We start from the raw sequence: 18,851 nt of genomic DNA, 5'->3' as shown, positions 1-18,851 counted from the left end.
TTCATAATATATAGCCGTTCATTGCTTATAGTTTACAACACTTACAAGTCAATAATAATTTGAGAATAACATCAACCATTTAATTATGAGTCGTGATTTTTGTGACATTACTCTTTGAAGATACATAATCTTTGACAAAAGAATACTTGAAAGGTATCGTAAAGCATTACGTTATTTGGTTCTCATTTTTCTTTAGTGTTTTTTTCAAAGCTGAGTTTAAACAAGGACAATATAATAGATGGGACAATATTGTCCAATCCTAGCTCCGTTAGCTACGTTGAAACTTACGAAAAAAGCCTGCTCATCTATCTCTTGGACAATGACTTAAAATAACTCTTAAATAATATTGTACGGCGAAGTTTCTTGAAATGAATGAAAAAAGTAATAATATTGATTTTAATAAAAACGGAATACTTTGAACGATGTTAATAGTTCTTTAGAATCAATCAATGATTGATTGATGTGACTGTTTTCTGGTTTACGGGTGGCCAATTTACTAATCAGCAGAATTCACCGAAGAAAACTTGTGACATTAAACGTAGATTAATTTCAAATTAAAAAAAAACTTAAATCAATAATTGCGCTGATAATACGATTTACAATTTTGTTGTGTTTTTAATTTTCGCTTAGTTTGATGGTCTATTAAAAGTTACTCATTTAATATCATTGTGAAATAAAACAAATTAATATTTTTAATGCTAACGTAGTAAATAATAAAGTAGCGATGATAATTATTACCGCAAGATCATTGTCCCAGTAGATATTTGTGGGTTCTTGCGTGAATAAGAAAGGTGTCTCCTAATTGAACGAAACCACAAAAAAATATTTTTTGAAATGGGTGAAAACATTAAGATAGCTGAAAAAGAAATCTAAATAGAATTTAGAGCAAATCTAGATTTGCAATTTCTGTTTTCAAATTGGTTTTAAAACAGTATGCTAAATAAGCACTACCTAAGCAATGAATACGTGATACTGCTCATACGCCGGCGTAGATTTTAAATAAGAAAACGAATGAATAATTTTAGATGGCTGTCTTTTTTTCCGATTTTTATTTCTATGCCTAGCAAGAAAATTATTTCCAAAGCACAGAAAAGTAACTCTCCTTCGTCATCATCATCAAATCCTTATCGGCATCTGATGGTGCATAGGGCTCTGCCTCGTTTCAGCGTTTTGATATTTTCATATTTAATCTGGGTACAAATTTTACTATCGTGCTGAGAAAGTTCAGTGGTTTTTTCATTTTTTATTATTTGTTAATATATTATCAAACTAAGCCAAATAGTTTTTTTTAATGTTACGTATCGTATTATCAGCGCTACAATTTTTTAAAGTTTTGTTTTTCAGGAAATTACTCCGCGGGTGACGCCTCAAGTTAACTTCCGCTTCTTCTCGGTCAGTTTTGCCGATTGGTCAGTTGACGATAGGTAAACCGGAAATCTTCCACAACTCTCTTGTCATTGGTTTATTCGTATTAACGAGTGACGTTGTTCAAATTAGTAGAAGTTTTTTTATTAAATCTTTTGTTTTGTACATTTTCAAGAAAAGTATAATTTAATACTGTAATTTTTACCGCGCGTAAGAAATCATTTTTTGTATCCAATTTCTCGTAGAGCTGAAGTTCCTAGTGAATAATAAATTTTTATTTATTTATTTAAAAAAAATATGTGAACTTAACTATTAAATTCATCTTTTGCTTCTTTTATTTCTTCAGCCTTGTTTTCTCCACTGCTGGATAAATGCCACATCCAAACCTTTCCAGTCTTTCCTATCACGGGTGAAAAACATGGATGATTAGATCGGGATCTAATCATCCATGTTTTTCAAACCTCGGGGCAATGTCATCAACCCATCTTTTTTGCGGCCTTCGAATACTTTTTTTGTTTGCCTATGGTCTCCACTTAATTACTACTAAATGTATCCCACTTAAATAATCTTTAACATATTTTGTAATAATTCTTAAACCATTTTGATTAATATTATCTAATATATAATCTATAATATTGTCATATAATATAAAAGTACTAGCTTTTACCAGCGGCTTCATTCGCATGGTTCTATGGAGAAATTAATTTATATATTAATTTTATCGTTTAACAATGGGACTTTTCTGGATAGAATGATACATTTTTTTTGATAAAAAGTGGCATGTATCAACGAATACGATCTGTTAGTCTATGGTGACGTAGCATCGTTAATGTTTCAGTATTAATTGATTTTTCTATTAAATTTTTTTCAGAGGAGTGATATTTTTTTTCGGAAAAAAAAGAAACTTATTTCACTTCCCAGCTCTCCAGCTCTCTATTTCTTTCTCCGATGGCACTACAGCCCATATCGAGCTTTGGCCTCCAGCTCTGTCTGTCCTCAGCCGCCGTCTTCCAATTTGCCACCTGGAGAAACTGCGCTGCATCCCTTCTCACTTTATTCTTCCATCTTAGCCTGGGTCTTCCTACCAATCTCCTTCCACCCGGGTGTCCGCTCATTAATCTTTTAGAGACACTTGAATCAGACATTAGCTGTACATGTCCGGCCCATCTTAATCTAAGCGACTTCATATGTGCCAATATGCTAGGGGCCTGGTCGCCTGATAAATACTGTACAGTTCTTCGTTATACCAAATGCGCCACTGATTATTCTCCCTCACTAGTTCGCAGATCCATTTATTTAAAAAGTGTCCAGCATTTCTTTATTGTCAGTCATCTTTACTGACCGCGTTAGCGCCTCACATCCATATGCCAATACAGTACGTATATTTGTTTTGTAAATGGTAATTTTGGTTTTTCTGTAGACGTTACTAGATTTAAACACTGGCAGCAAAGCAAAGTATGTTTTTTTGGTTCTCCAGTTATCCCAACGCAAAAAGTCAAGTCGATTAGTCACTCGGTTGCGACGTGAAAAAAACACAAAAATACAGGCAAATGCTCTTTCGCATTTATAATATTGGTATGGATGTGTGCAGATAAAGGCCATTATGCGCTGGCCGATGTAGAGGTTTCTAGTAATCACGAGAGTGGCTTATTTTTTGGTAAATTACCTACAAAAAAATTGTATTTGAGGATAATGTGCGTATGGAATATTGGTTTTGAAGGTGATTCTCCATTGCAATATTCCATTGTTTCTGCACTTTTACCAGAAGCGTAAGGTGAAAGTGTCTAACAAAACTGCATTTACAGTAAAGTACTGACGCAGTGCCCTATGCACCACTGGAATGGATTGGAAAATTATAATAATGCTGATTGTACCATATGATTATTATTAAAACAATTTATATATATGTATGTGTGTACATGATTTAGATTTTACAATAACTTGGAGCATAAAATAAATTAATCCCTCGACACTGGTTATGCCAGGTGAGGTGTTTTTACAAATAAAAGAAAGTAAAATGTAAAATAACTAAATAACAAATAATATTTGAACTTCAATTTTAATATTGAAATCAAACACTGATTTGAGTCTACTTAACGTTTATTTTATTTTGAAACGCAAAAACAAAAATGCGGACCATTAATGTAAAGATTAAATGGACTGAAGGTAGCTATATAATTCTAGATACTAATGTAATAATTAATTGAACGTAAGTTCAGCGTGTACAATGATTATAGTTATGCGAATTCATTTAAAAATGGGGAATTTATTAATTACATTTATGTTTTGGGGGAAATTATAAACTAAAAAAAAAAACAAAGTACTTTTTTGAACTTTAGTTGACTATATTATATGACTCTTTGAACTTTAGTTGACTATATTTTAAACATACCTTGCTTATCTATCTGACTGACTATAATTTTATTATTATAATTTATTTGACTTATAAATCTCTGAGACATTACATAACGTGGTTCCAAGAATGACTTCATGTTTTCTTTCTTTTTTCCGTCCTTTGTTAATTTCATAAAAAAACCTGTTTGTTATTTTGTGGAATAACATATTACGTTTCGCGAGAAGAATTTCGCTGAGGTATCTTACTTACAATATTTACATCTTTTTTTTGTTATATTCTTAGTTGCATATCACCTCACCTTTGGTAGAAAAACATTTTTTCTCTTTTTAATTTCACGAATATAAATGTAAACACTGAGCAGTGTTGAAGTTAAAAGCATTTAAGTTTAATAATTTGAGATGATACGAATTGTAAATATAATCAAATTAACACGTTTTTTAAATTGAACTCGTAGAATATTAAATAACTTCTGAACCTTATCGGGTTGTAGTCCTGTGGCTAGTGTCTTAGACTCACGGACTAAAGGTCTGTGGTTCGAATCCCACTCTACCCCAACTTTATTCCATTTTCTCATAGTTAGTTATTTACAACTTGTTTAAAATGGCCCTCAAAATGAAATATTTCTGTAAATTATAAGAACGCAAATATTTATTTTAAAAAAAAACCTCTCATCGTCATAATTTTCATATCCGTACCAAGTAGTGCAGAAGGCATTGTATATTTATTCGAATGACTGAATATCTAGTTAATTTTATTACATGAAAGGTAAGGTAATTAAATAAGGAGTCTTACGTGTCTTCGAGTCTTAAGACTTCAAGAATAGTAGGTAAATCCGCAAACTACTTTGATTACCTTATTCAGGATTCTTTCCTAAGAGCAGCGGTCGAGTCAAAAACACCCGTTCGGGGGTCTGGTTCTACCTCACAAACAGAACTCTATATTTATCCGCCTGGATACAGAAAACGTAACCAAAACACCTTTTCCCGAATCGAGTGCTTATTTCTCAAATATTTTCAAAACTAGAAAGACCCCGTGGTGCTGATGGTTAGACGACCAACTGTAAAACTGACGTCGTGGGTTTAATTCCTTTTATTTGCACGAAAAAATCTTAGAAAGATTTTGCTCGATTTGTCTGGATGTTGTAGTATATTATTTGATTTACCGTATTTTGCGGACGATAAGACACACCCCAAAATTTATTTATCAATTAAAAAAAAAAAAAATTTTAACGATAAGACGCATCGGATCATAAGACGCACCATAATTTTTGGTTGAATTTTCAGAGTAAAAAAGTGCGTCTTATGGTCAATAAAATACGGTGTGAATATTTTTGGTTGGGAAAATATATTATAAAGAAAAATGACATTTAAAATAAACATTCTTTCATTTTAATTTTGTCAGGAATCGAACGGTACGTCATGCATGGTAGTCAAATGCGTTAACATCGCGGTGAGAGTAATGTAATTGTGGGTGTATTTAAACACCTTGGCAGGTACAACTCATACACTTTTTCTCTACGCACGTTTTCGTAAAAAAAATATCTCTGGGAACAAGATAGTATCTCGTTGAATAAGATTGTTAAATTTCATTGGTGACAATCGATCAAGGTCACGGAATAAGTAGGTCACTTTAAATGCGGATCACAAGCAGGTGACATTTCGATTCAGGTACCGCCGCCACCGGCTCCGAGCTGAATATTGGATTGGTGGTCAGAACGTGATCGAAACATGTAATTTTTAAAAATGCATCGATCACAAAGAGCGAGCTGAACATGACAAAAAAGGGAGATATATAAAGTTATCATGGTAAAAAAGACGAGTGATACTTATGTTCACAAATTTGGAATACTCAGTGACCGGTTTTATCGTTTTCGCTACATCTTTTGTAATAAGACTGGTGTACTTATTACAAAAGGTGTTTTTTTTTGTTGTGATAGAAATTTCGATTTCTAATACTGTCTTTTTCAGTTCACTGTCAAAAGTCGTCAGCAATATAGTGAAAAAGGTATTATTTACAATTAATTTGAATTAAATTATAAACAAACATATTAGATGAAAATATAAAATTTGAAGCCCTTATTTTGTGGTTTTATTTTATTTTATTTTATTCAGAAAACATACAATCATAAATAATAAGTATTAAAAACATACATTTTTTAACATAAAAAGACCTATTAAGGTTTCATAAATTATGCAAAAGATATAAACATTAAATGTGACAAAAAATGAAAAAATAAATAAGAATTTCAAATGAGAAAAGAATAATTGCTAACATTTGCGTTTTCCATGGAGGTAATAAATTAAAATACCGAATGCACACTCTGAACCATTCACGCACACACACATGAACGCACATATAAAACATACACAAACATATACATTACACGCAGCACATATACATAGCATAAACCACTCAAGATGCACATTCAGCAACTATCCCAAATAATCGACCCCATGAAGAAATTTTCTGTATAAATGCAACGTGCAGTTAAAAATGTCTACATCAATACTGAGTCCATTTTAAAGTTGGTTATTCAATATAATCAAATAAATATAGGTAGAAGTTAAAAGGATTGTCTCATTCGCTCAAACCAATATTAAATCACCCACTCCATAAACGTATCAACACAAAATATGTGTCCAGTCCAAAATATGTAAAGGGTTGAGTTGAATTACGCTATTTATCTTCAGTTATGTACTTAATTATATCAGTGTACTGAATATTTGTCCATTAGCACAACTTAAAAGTGAATAATTGTAATCTTAATATTAGTCTTATTGAATAAAATTTGATCACAATCGAAAAGAATAATGAATGAGGTGACATTTTGACAGGTGATTTTAGCTTGTCATTGCTTACTCCTTCCAAGTGGGAGTGGCTCGGCATATTTTGTACTTGAATATCATACCTTAAGTACTTTGCTTTACCTGGTATCGGAACCAGGTATTTTGCATAACCGGCACGCAGACCCTACCACACGACCGTGAAAACTAGCTCTGCAAATTTGATTTAACAGTATTTATCAAAGTACTGGGTGTAGGAAAGAAAGTACCAAAAAATATGTCATGAAAACATATATGTATATGAAAAGTCAAGTTGTATACTTGTGATAGTTTGACCATCTCCGGATCGTGGTTTTATGTTTAATATATTACCACGTACCGACACTATGTCAACCGGTTTCGAGAAGTTCCCCTCTCTTCGTCAAAACACTAATTGTATTAACTTAAGTTCTTTCTCTTCTTCAAGACACTAACTACACTAACTCAAGTTTTGTCTCTTCGTCAAGACACTAATTATACTAAATTGAGTCCTGTTTCTTCGCCAATACTCTAATTATACAAACTTAGGTCCTGACGAAAAGACGGGTACGTCTTTAAAACGGAGATAGAAAAGTCGATCAGTGGTTAAATAGTATAAATTAACGTTTGTTTATCTATTAATTATTATTAATTATAAAAAAAAATCATAGAAATACAACCTTGTGCATTTATAAATAAACATATTTAGTTTTTTGCAGTACCTATCCAAAAACAAGCTGTTTTATATTTAACAGGAATTTGCGAGACTTTATATTGCATTTGTTATGGTGGATAGTTATTTATTTTTATATCATCGTTATGAATATTATTTATTTATATGAAGATACATATTATAAAAAAAGAATGATTACGTATCCCTAACTCTATGAAGTCAAGAGCCCTATATTAAGTTAGGATGCAACATAATGGAATGTGGAATAAATAAAATATCAAATAATTAAATATTTCTAAAAGTTTCTTTTTTGTAAAATTTATAACAGTAAAAACGTAACTTTTGTTTTGCCTAAATACATTTTATTATGTAACTAACTTTTAATTTATGTTAAAATTTAAACCCTTCCCTGCCCAATTTTTCTAATTCTAATTGAAACAATATATTTGTTTGTGTTTTTTTAAGTAGATTTTTTTTAATGAGGTTTATTTTCATATGTTAAGTACGTAGACAATATGCTGCATCATGTATAAAAGATTTAAAAATACAAGAACATAAAAAAAACAAGAAATAATTTTATTTGTGTACATTTTTTTGTATAATAAAATAAGTTGCGGTCCCTATCAAAACTTAAAATATTTTTAAAAAATACAAAGAAATGACTATTTGAACATATTCCATATTATACTTTTGACAGAACACATGCAACCGACTTTTTGCTTAAAATTTTGTCAAGGATTTTACCCTGGTGACGATTTTTGAATTAAATTATAAAAGCCAGTATGTACACAAATTAATTCAGAAGTCACCACGCGATACAAATGTTTAAAATCACTTTTGTATTCAAGTATGTAGCGGACAGTCTACATTAGACAGTGTAAGGTAAATACAAAAGTCACTTTTATTACTGTTTTTAATATTTAATAAGGTTAGTGACTTTTAAAGGTAACTTTTAATTTAAAAACTATTATTTGTAAAAGAGTACAATACTAGTTTGCTTTATTTAACATTTTGCATAAAATCCACTTTGTCCATTTTTACTAAAAAGTTAAAATATTTAATAAGATAAAGGCACCATTATCGTCATCATCATTTACATATCTACACCCAGTAGTGCATAGGACACTCCATTGGTATTTCATGGTGATCAGCCTTTAGAACTAATATATCACGTCGACACAATGAGGATTTTATAAAAAAATACCTTAGACTTACCATGGACTTGAAATACAGATGAAACTAAGTTTATGAACATAGGAAATAAAAAATTCCTATTTCACCAACAATAATGATGGATGCAGAAATATTAAAGGAAGTGAAAGAGATAATATATTTGGGGATTATAATAGATTCTAGATTGACTTTTTCCCAGAATACAAGATATGTGCCAAAAAAGATAGCAAGGAAGGTTTCTCTTATGGGAAGAATCAGAAGATATATAACTGCAGATTCGTGCAGGATGATTTATAACTCCATAATTGTGCCTCATATAAATTATTGTAGTAGTATTTTGTTTTTGGCAACTGAAGGGGAAAAAAATAAACTTACTGTTCTGCAGAATAGGGCTATGAGAGTAATTTTGAAAAAAAATAAATACACCAGAATAAAGTTGATGCTGAAACATGCAAAAATTATGACAGTACGTCAATTAATATATTTTAATGTAATGTTTTTTGTTCATAAAATGATTAATGGTTATACCTCAAAAGAGTTCACTCAAAAGGTTTTTTGTAATCAATGTGAACACGGATATAAAACATGAAATAAACATGAAGTAAGACTACCATTTTGTAGGAAAACAAGTACACAGAACTCATTGATGCACCGAGCTGTACAGTTATATTATAAGGAAATACCATTGTAAATAAGAGAGCAAAAAAATATTATTTCATTTAAATGTCAATTAAAAAAACATGTGTTTAGCAGATAAATTTTCGTGTTAGCTTTATAGAAGTTTTCTTTTTAAGTGTACGTATATCGTTTGAAAAAGCTTTATAATTAGTATATGTTTTAATAATAATTAGATATAAGTTAATATTAGGACATTCATTTATTATGTTTGTACTATTTAAAGACAAAATAAAAAAGACTCGTTCTAGTCCTAATCCACACATACAATTGTATTTTTAATCGCACAGGCATAGATTAACTAATTTTGAACTTAATCTCGATGCAACCAACTCCACTATACGAAGTTTTTTAACATTCAACATATTGTAAGGTATTCAATGTTTTATTGCACTTTTGTCTCATTCACTACATAAACACATGACACATGTCATTTTTTATGCTTTCCAAGACGTGTTTTGATTGAATGTCGCTAAAACAAGGTCACGTAGTATGTATTATATATACATAAGGTTCTTTTTTATTACTATTAGTTCATAGAACAACGTAAACTAATGATAGCTGTCAACATTATTTACACATTCATTATTATAGCCATGTCTGAGTAAGGCAGTACCTAGTGGGTACTATGAGAGACAAGTTTAGCCAACCACCGAAATAATCACGTTTACAAGGATTTCCACTCGTTTGAATTCCATTATATAAACGTATTAATTCTAAAAAATAATCGCTTGTAATACTATCAAATTAAAAAATTGTTCAAATAAAAAAGTAGATAGAAACATGACTTTATCGTGTGTACTGTTGTCGCCGACTGCTACATGTTAGAAAATTTGGACCAAAAGGACTCTATTTTTTTTTAAAGGAGATAATTTAAACAGTGTTCCTTTTGATGATGGTTTCTCATGAAAGAATAAATACGTAATTTTATTTGAAATAATATTTAAGTATATTTTTTTGAAACAAAATATTCTTCTTGATGAGAAATCAAGAGTAGGTACTTTAAAAAAAGAAAAATCAGTTAATAGATACTGCCACGTAACGATGCATTATATATTCTCCTAGTCATTAACATTTGGTATCTCGATATTATTTGCACAAAAACACGAAAAAAAAATTGAAATAAGAATGTAAGTACTTTCTGCGGGGAATAATAATTGTTTAGTTGTTAAAAATATCTCAATAACAATTGAGACAATCTTTTCAAGCAGTATATTCCAATGTCAGAATATTTGAGTTACCTGCTCAATTGGCGATAATAATTTTCTCGGTCGCAACTGCGTGATAAGAGAAAATGGCTACTTGCATGATATTAGCAGACAGCTAGACTCCAGCGTAACGGGGTTAAATTAAGAAGATAGCAATGCGCCCCGAATAAGCAGATTAATGATAATACAACCAGATACTGGACGAAATCCCACAAAAAATAACTTTTTGTCTGGGACAATCGTATATTCGGTACATTTTTTACTTTATACTCTGCAACTTGCGACACATTGGAAAGCTTTTGGTTGTGTAACTGAATTATGTCAAATGCTTTTTCTATATCCAATAAGTATTTATTATTCAATAATAAATTGTTTTATTCAGTACGTAAAAGTTATAAGATGCAATAAGTACTAGCTACACATTACCGGGAAGGAAGAGTTTATTAAATGATTTAATTATTTATTTGATTTATTCATACAAATACATATGTATTACAAAAAATAATAATAACGTATCCCTAACTCTATGACGCCAAGAGCCCAGTATTGAGTTGGGACACAACATAATGGAAAGTGGAAGCATGTACATGGTTAAATAATAGCAATTCGTTTTTTATTAAAATTACATCAACACATCTTTCAATAAACATCTGAATAACACGCTTAATAGCATATAAATCTATGCTATATCTCGCAGCAGTCTTCCCTTAGACAGAATTCAAACTTGTACACTCTTTCTTATTATTATTAACTGAATATGTTCATCCAGGATATTGAACACTCTTGGGATAAAAAAAGAAAAGTTCCTCTGAGTAAAAGTCATAGGTGTTTTTGGTATTAAATCATTCAAATTACAGGAAAACCTCGTACGAGCATTCTGCTGGGATCTACTTTTGTAACCGCATGACCAGAAATGTGTCAATGACTCTTAAAGTCTAATGTCCAGTACCTTTATGAATTCAAACAATGTCACAGATGGGAAAGTGGGGGGACATCGAAGCATCACTGTAAGTATTGCTTTTTGTACATCGTCTAAGTAGTTTATGATAGACGTCGTGCAACCTCCCCAGCCCACTATACCATAGGTTGCCATTGACTGGAAAAGAGAAAAATACGTCATAACTTGGAAATTTATCTTCGCATATGCATGTAGGCAACTATTTGCATTTTGAAACTGCAAAATTATCAGTTGCGCTTTAAAGATTTAATTGATGTTGCCGCCGGAAATCAAACTAAGTACTCCACGGTCATGGCACAACTATTTACCAGTGTGGTGCCGAGGTTATCATAAAATCAATGTAACTTATAGTGGATGACAGGTTCTTGTTTTGCATTGCTTGTTTGACATTTCGCGTCTTTTTGGTTTTTATTTTACAAAGTACATAATATATTTACGAGTGTAATAGCAAAACAATATATTCAAGCATATAACACATTATCATTACTGTCAACCAGAAATCATTATCAACAATAGAGTATGTAATTAGTAAATGTAAATAATTGAGATGGCGGTAGTTCATTAGTTCAGTTTTGGCTACTGATTAATGATTATTTACAGTGAATGGCTGGTCGAAAAATTGAGTTCAATCAATTAACTATTTATCATTGTTCCATGAATTTTTTTAAAAATATAAAAAACATTTTTCGCTTTGTGGTATGACGTTTTACATTTATTTGTTTACAAATTTGTATGAGCCATTTTAATTTTCTGACTGGAATAATTCTAAGTAAATACAGTCCTGATGATGAGGTAGTAACCACGAAACCAGCTGACGTATAACTCATGTTCCAAACAACTCACGTGTTTAGTAAAAAATATAAATAAGTGCGGAAAAAAAAACAATTTTTTTATGTCAATATTTTTAATTTCTCCATGAAAATTCTTTGAAAATCTGCTCCGCAGAAGTTAGTTAACTCGTTTTAAATATCGACAATATTTTAGGTAAGTCGAAATCATTGTAGACGAATTATGGATGTTTCCTTGACAGGATTGATATCAAAATGAGTTTTTTTTCAACAGAGATGAAGCTAACATACTATAAGAGAGATGGAAAACACTTTAGGGAAGGAAATATGGATATAAACTCATTTACAAGGCTTATGAAATTTAATTGCCTTTAAAGTTGCTACCTTTACACACTGTGTAACATTCACTATTCTGCCAATGTTTGAACATCGATATTTCTTCAATTCTTCTATCTGTTGATTTTTGTGACTTTAAAAAACTGAAACATTGATGCTGGTGAGATTCATTTTAATAAATTATTTCACCTGCATACTAAGCAACGCGCAACGCCTCAAAATATTTTTGAAATTATTTTTTAAAAATTATTTTTTGGACCAGTAGGTTCAGAAATTAAGCTGTTGATAATGCGGACGTATAGGATTTTACAGAGCTTATTATCTGTCATTCACTGGGTTGTGTATTCTCTTTACACAATGTGTATCATTCACCATTCTGCCGATTCTGTAGATGGTTGAATTCCATACTCACGCATCAGGTATACTAGTACACATATCTTTACGAATCCATATTTTATAGACTTGCAACTTTGAACCGGACGGTAGTCTTTAATAGTGTTGTTGACTCACGGATAAAATGTACGAGTTTCAAATCTACTCTACCACAACTGAATTTCCACGTTTCAAGCACAAGTAATTTACGACTTTTAGGAAATCGCCAAGACTGTTGCATATTGATGGAGTTGTGAGACATACAGATAGAGATAAAAAAATACTAATAGGCTTTTGAGATGTGGTGCTACTGAAGAATATAAGGAATTGCCTGGAGAGACCAAATAATTAATGACGAGGTTCTCAGTAGAATTAAAGAAGGGAAGCACTTAAGTCAAAACCATTTTAGAGAGGCGATCCTAATGGATCGGCCACATAATGCGCCATGAGGGTCTCCTGCATGACATAATAGAGATAATTGCTGAGGAGACAAATTACGGAGGGCGCCCCCGACGCGACAGGAGTATTTAGAACAAGTGTCTCTACCACTTAGAAGTGCCCGTGGACTTGAGCTGCGCCTCATATGTTGAGCTGAATATGGCTACAGATAATAAAGCGTAGTGGAGGATGAGATGTAAAATTTTGCTTCAAACCAATTCCTAAGATTAAGACTGCAAAGAAACGATCTGAATAATTATATATTTTAATTTAAAAAAGTAAAATACTTAAATACATCTCGAAAATGGTAATGTTTTCTGAATATTTTTACGTTTTTTATGAACCTGTATTTATTTTTAAAGTATTTCTATAATACCCGATCTCGCAAACCTTTCAGTTGTTCGTCGGATGAAGAGTTTATCTAGAATGTTTGGAAGGTGAACTGATGGAGTGTTTGAGGAAGGATGGTTGGAGAAGTCAGTGAAAGCAGAGAAAGCAGCTGATGAAGATTTACTTAACGGACTTGTATTATTCATGTGCAGTCATAGAGAATGGGATAAGAATAATGAGTACCTGTTTATAATGTTTGCATTTATATAACCTACTAAAAGCATCTAATGACTTCTGACATTCAAAGAGAAAAATAAACAAACTTAAAAATGGCACATCACGGGTAAGACGGAAGACGAAAGGCTACGGGTTTAATTCCCGATGAGAACACAAAAATTGAATTTGATTTTTCTCAAGTCTGGGTGCTTCTTGTTTCTGCGCTGCAATCCCCTACAGTAATTGGGATTTCAATGCTAGACGTTACCTTAAGAAATCAAATAGAAAATGAGAAGACAAGACGCCGTACAAAGAAGACCGATATCGCAGAAGGAGTGGGAAGACAAAATGGCAGCGGGCGGGTCGTGGTAAGACAAGAAATTGATGGGTTGAATACCAAATTGGAGACCCAACGAAAATAAAAGGAAAGTGGAGAGACAACAGAGGATATGGACTGACGATATCGTCAAACTCGTGGGACATGGGTAGAAGTGCCAAGGACAGAGAAAAATGGAAAAAAATTAAAGATGCCCATATCCAGCAGCGGAGAGAAACGGGCTGATAAGAAGAAGAAGATTTGTGATTTCGGGCCTGTTATGGTGTAATTGATTTAAAAATATATTTTTGATTTCTTTATATCTCTTTTTGTACCCAGTGCTGCATAAGGCATTGCATCAATAAACCAACTATAGGGCTATTTGATCATTTCTTGCATGAGGTAAGTAAAGTAAGGTGGTCATTCAAGTGACAGTCCAGGAACGTTATAAGTTATGAAAAATACACCACAACATCCTGATTCATTAAAAAATGTATTTTTTGCAACTGACGAAAATCGTACCCGCGGCTACGACGCCAGTTTTATTGTTGGCTGTCTAACCAACTGCACAACGATGGTGAAAAAATTTGGTACGCGTGCTTCACTTTAATTATTAATTGGGTGCTAACTTTAGTTGTGTCCGTTTTATTCAGAATTTCAAAATGAGCACCAAAAGTGAAACAAAATGGTAAAGCTTATACGCTTTACGAAAGAAAATTTTCTGCTCTACAAGATGTTGTGTTTGTTTTTATGTTACATGTACTATTTTATTTGATTACATGCCTTCAAAATGGAATGCCAAGTGGAGGAAAGTGAGCTTTTTGACACCTTCTGTTCGAGCTCAATCTAGAATGTTATGAATGAAATGACTGCTCGTCGATGGTTTTTGCGTTTCAAACACAAAATATTATATTTTTTATTTTTATAAATAAATGCTGCTTCTGTTTCTTTATTAGTCTTTAAAGAAATCCATTTATGATTAAAAGTTTATTTATTTTACTTTTTACTCACTTGTTGGATGTCTCCTGAGAGCCTTAACCACGCTTGCCTACTTTACGAGGCATAGTTTCTTGACGTCTTGGACGTCAGCTGCTGACTATTTGTCGGCTGTTCGTGTCGGAACTACGGGACGCGAACCCGACTTAGAAGGATTCATACGAGCTGGATGCTAATAGAAATGCATGGAGGCTCTTTGTGGAAATCATATACTCCAACTAGGGCGCGGACATGGAATGATGATGACTTACTTGTCTCCATATTTATTCGATTATAAAGATTGCGTGCCAAAAAAAATTGTGTCAGTCTGTGATTGGTTTTTGTGTTGGCAATTTCGATAAAGTTTTTAAGGTTGAAGATAAAATATTTTTTCAATATTGTATTAATATTGCTGCTACATTCAACGTAGGAGAAAGGTAACGTTTGTTTGTTTTTAAACATTACTCTTATCAGTGGTAACTACAAACGTTATCCTCATCGGTACATACCTAGACGGTATACTTAACTTTCCTACTATCTCTATCTACTTCGGGATGATTTACCGACCTGTCGATACGTCTTTTCATATTATAACATTTAACAACATTTCTGGGCCTTGGGCTGCGATACCAAACGCTTTCATCATCGATACATATCGAGACGGTAAAAAGTTAATCAATATTTATTTACGAAAATGTGAAAATTTAAAGTAACTTCGTCGGTAACCTATAATTGAACATGTCTATTTTTCATACAGAACGTTGTAGATAATTGTTAACTTCCCATTGTAATACGGGCTCAGGTGTTGTATAATTTCTCAAAGAAGTGGATTTACTTTATTGATGGTAAATTATTAAATTATTATTGATGGTAAATTATTAAAGCGATCACTTCAATAAAAATTATATTAAAAAATACAGACAGGGTAGTAATAAAATGTCAAGGTATATATTATATTATTCGCAGATTTTGTATTTTGATAACAAAAACGATAATCCTTGATTGTGTGGCATTCACTTTCGTTTCCATATTATGGGAAAGTCAAAGATCAAGAGTAAATACAGAAATTGTTTAATGGATTAAATAATGCTAACGACCTTTTATTCGTGTTTTAATGTCGAATTGAAAAGTGAAGTGACTAGGAATAATATTTTTTTAGGTAATTTAAACCACAACTTTTATCTATAATTCGGTTGAAAGATGGCTGAAATATGCCCTTTTTGTAGGCATACTAAGTTATTTATTTCACGGGATTTTTCAGCTTTTTGTGTAAACATAGTAGCTATGATGAAAAAAAAACCTGTATAAACAAATGTTTAAAGCGTCTACTGGCACTAAATTTAGGCTTCTAAACTTAAATTTCGATTTTCAGAGTCCACCGAAGATCTTCTTGAAAATAATTATTTGAAGCATGAACTTTGTGATTGAAAATTTCATAAATGTTGGTAAATATTTGTTTAAAAGCACTTACCAAATTTTCTGTGTCTACCGCTTTCGAGACACATCCGTCTCTTCGTTAAGATATTAATTACAGTCGTTGTAATTAATGTCCTGACGAAGCGACGGGTACGTCTCGAAACCGTTTATTTTATTTCAATTGTACCTGTATGCATTATTAAAAAAATGTGTTTGCCATTGACTGATATGTATTTTATTTATTTTTTGCATGTAATTGATGAAAACATAGTGGTCTTTTTTTATTGGAATATTTCTGCATATTAGGTATTATTTTTCACTATTCGTAAACTAAATAAAAAATTCATACTTTTATTATCCCCGGCACTCTTTAAATTTTGCATTTTATTATGATGTGTGGAAGTGGAAGAATTTATAAATCTTTTTAAATATTAATGTATGTGGCGTTCCATCCTTTCTACTTACCTTTACTAAAAAATAGCGTGATGGCAGTGCTTAATAATTAGTATCTTAATAATTGGAATCTCCTCTCCTTCAAGAATCATTATTGCTGTGGACTAGCCTAGTGATGGCTTAATATAAGCATTGCATATGCATTCACAAAACGTTAGGTAATGTTTTAATTTTCTGTTTATATAATATAACTTATTTGATGTAAAATATTTTGATTTTATTTTATTTCACAGCAATAGCTTTTCACGTGGTGATTAAATTTATTACAGATTTTAGTCCAGTTTGAGTTACCAATGAAATTATTATGCTCAATAAGATGCTTATCTCATTATTAAACTAGTATTATATTATAATCACTTTTACGGGGCAAACCTCTTTTATGTTTTCCAAAATATTATGTTTAGCCAGAGTTATTCCGATAATGATGTATGACGTGTTTATCTAGTGCGATAACTGAAAGTGAACCTGTTTAACAAGTTTCATGTTGCCACGAGAACGAAATAAATAAAATTATTTTCGTCCGTGAGATCGTTTTAAGATTCTCGGAATACTGTATACAGTTTTTGAAACATACGTTTAAAATATGACCGTGAAATCCGTTATCTTATCGTTAGAGAAGTATGCTTTCTGTCGGACATTTTTTGGCTTAAGCTTTTTTATTTGTTTTGCATTGGAAGCTATTGTGAAATTTTACGGAAATAAATATTTTAAGTACCTGGTGACAAATTTACTCCAACAATGAGGAAGTTCAGGGTAACAGGAAATTGGGTATTAAGATGTTTAAAACATTTAAGTTTGTAAGTGAAAATTCTTGATGGAAAATCATTGTAATTTATTATATGAATAAAAGACGAGTGATACTTTAATCCACAAATTTGGAATATCCAGTGCCCGGTTTTATCGCTTTCGCGACATATTCGAGACTGGTATATTTATTAAGGAGTTCAATGTTTTATACAAATCCTTACCACTGTTTTGTGACACTGTTCAGTGACCAATTTCATCGCTTTCGCGACATCTTCGAGACTGGTATCTTTATTAAGGAGTTTAATGTACTTATACAAATCATTACCACTGTTTTTTATAAATACATTAAACTCCTTAATAAAGATACCAGTCTCGAAGATGTCGCGAATACGATGAAACCGGTCACTTGATATTCCAAATATGTGGATTAAAGTATCACTCGTGTTTTATTTAAATAATAAAATAAAGATGTTTCTTACACGCGGTAACAATTAGAGCATTTAATTGTACGGTAAGTTTCTTAAAAATGTATGAAAAAAAAATATACAAATGTTTTTTATAAAAACGAACTACCTTGAACTAAGTCACAAGTCTTTCCGAATCAACCAAGGATAGATTGTTGTGATAGATTTCCGGTTTCCGGTAATCTAACTCACCAGTCAGCAGAACTTCCGATGAGAGCGAAACGTCACGGGCGGATTGATTTCAAAATTGCTAAACTTTAAAAATTAATCATAGACCTAATAATACGAAAAATAAAAATATTTTTTATTCTAAATTTGATTATTTTGATTATCAAATAAAAAAGGGAAATCACCGAACTTCCTTCCGTTATATTTTTCAATTCGGAAAAAAGTAATTACGTGCTTTTTGAAATTAAATAATAACAATTTTAATTTTCGCAAATTTATTTTTGCATCGGGTCGCCTATCCAATAATCTTGCTAAATGTTGGTAAAGTGTTTGGAATGCGTTGACAGCAATTATTTAGCGCAGGTTTCAGTTACTCGTTATTCTCGGCGTGTTAGTCTGCACGGTGCTAATGGCGGCGATAGGAACGGCAGTTATTGCGTCAGTAAAAATAATTATCGAATGTAACGGCACACGATGTTTGAGGTCGATACATTTTTTTGGTTTCTTGAAAATGTTACATAAATATTTATGCAAAATACTCTCGCCGTCTGATATTACGTAACCGACACAGTCACATATTTATTTTCTCTTAAAAAGTAATGCTCATGTTTTTTGCGAAACTA

The 18,851-nt window shown here is 31.7% G+C and overlaps 1 long non-coding RNA gene across 1 annotated transcript in view; it reads left to right on the top strand.

The window, feature by feature from the left end:
• LOC148278342 (uncharacterized) overlaps positions 1–18,851 on the top strand; it is a 190,347-nt gene that overhangs the window by 160,784 nt on the left and 10,712 nt on the right. The window contains exon 2 of the long non-coding RNA XR_015823216.1: positions 5,658–5,999. This is a non-coding gene — a long non-coding RNA (uncharacterized LOC148278342). The remainder of the gene's footprint in view (positions 1–5,657; positions 6,000–18,851) is intronic.

The sequence above is a fragment of the Micrasema longulum genome, unplaced genomic scaffold (assembly GCF_059751315.1).
Source record: "Micrasema longulum isolate JH-2025_06_02 unplaced genomic scaffold, ASM5975131v1 h1tg000889l, whole genome shotgun sequence".
Taxonomy (NCBI): domain Eukaryota; kingdom Metazoa; phylum Arthropoda; class Insecta; order Trichoptera; family Brachycentridae; genus Micrasema; species Micrasema longulum.
The sequence above is the reverse complement of the archived record's forward strand: the minus strand, read 5'-3'. Positions and strand labels throughout refer to the sequence as shown.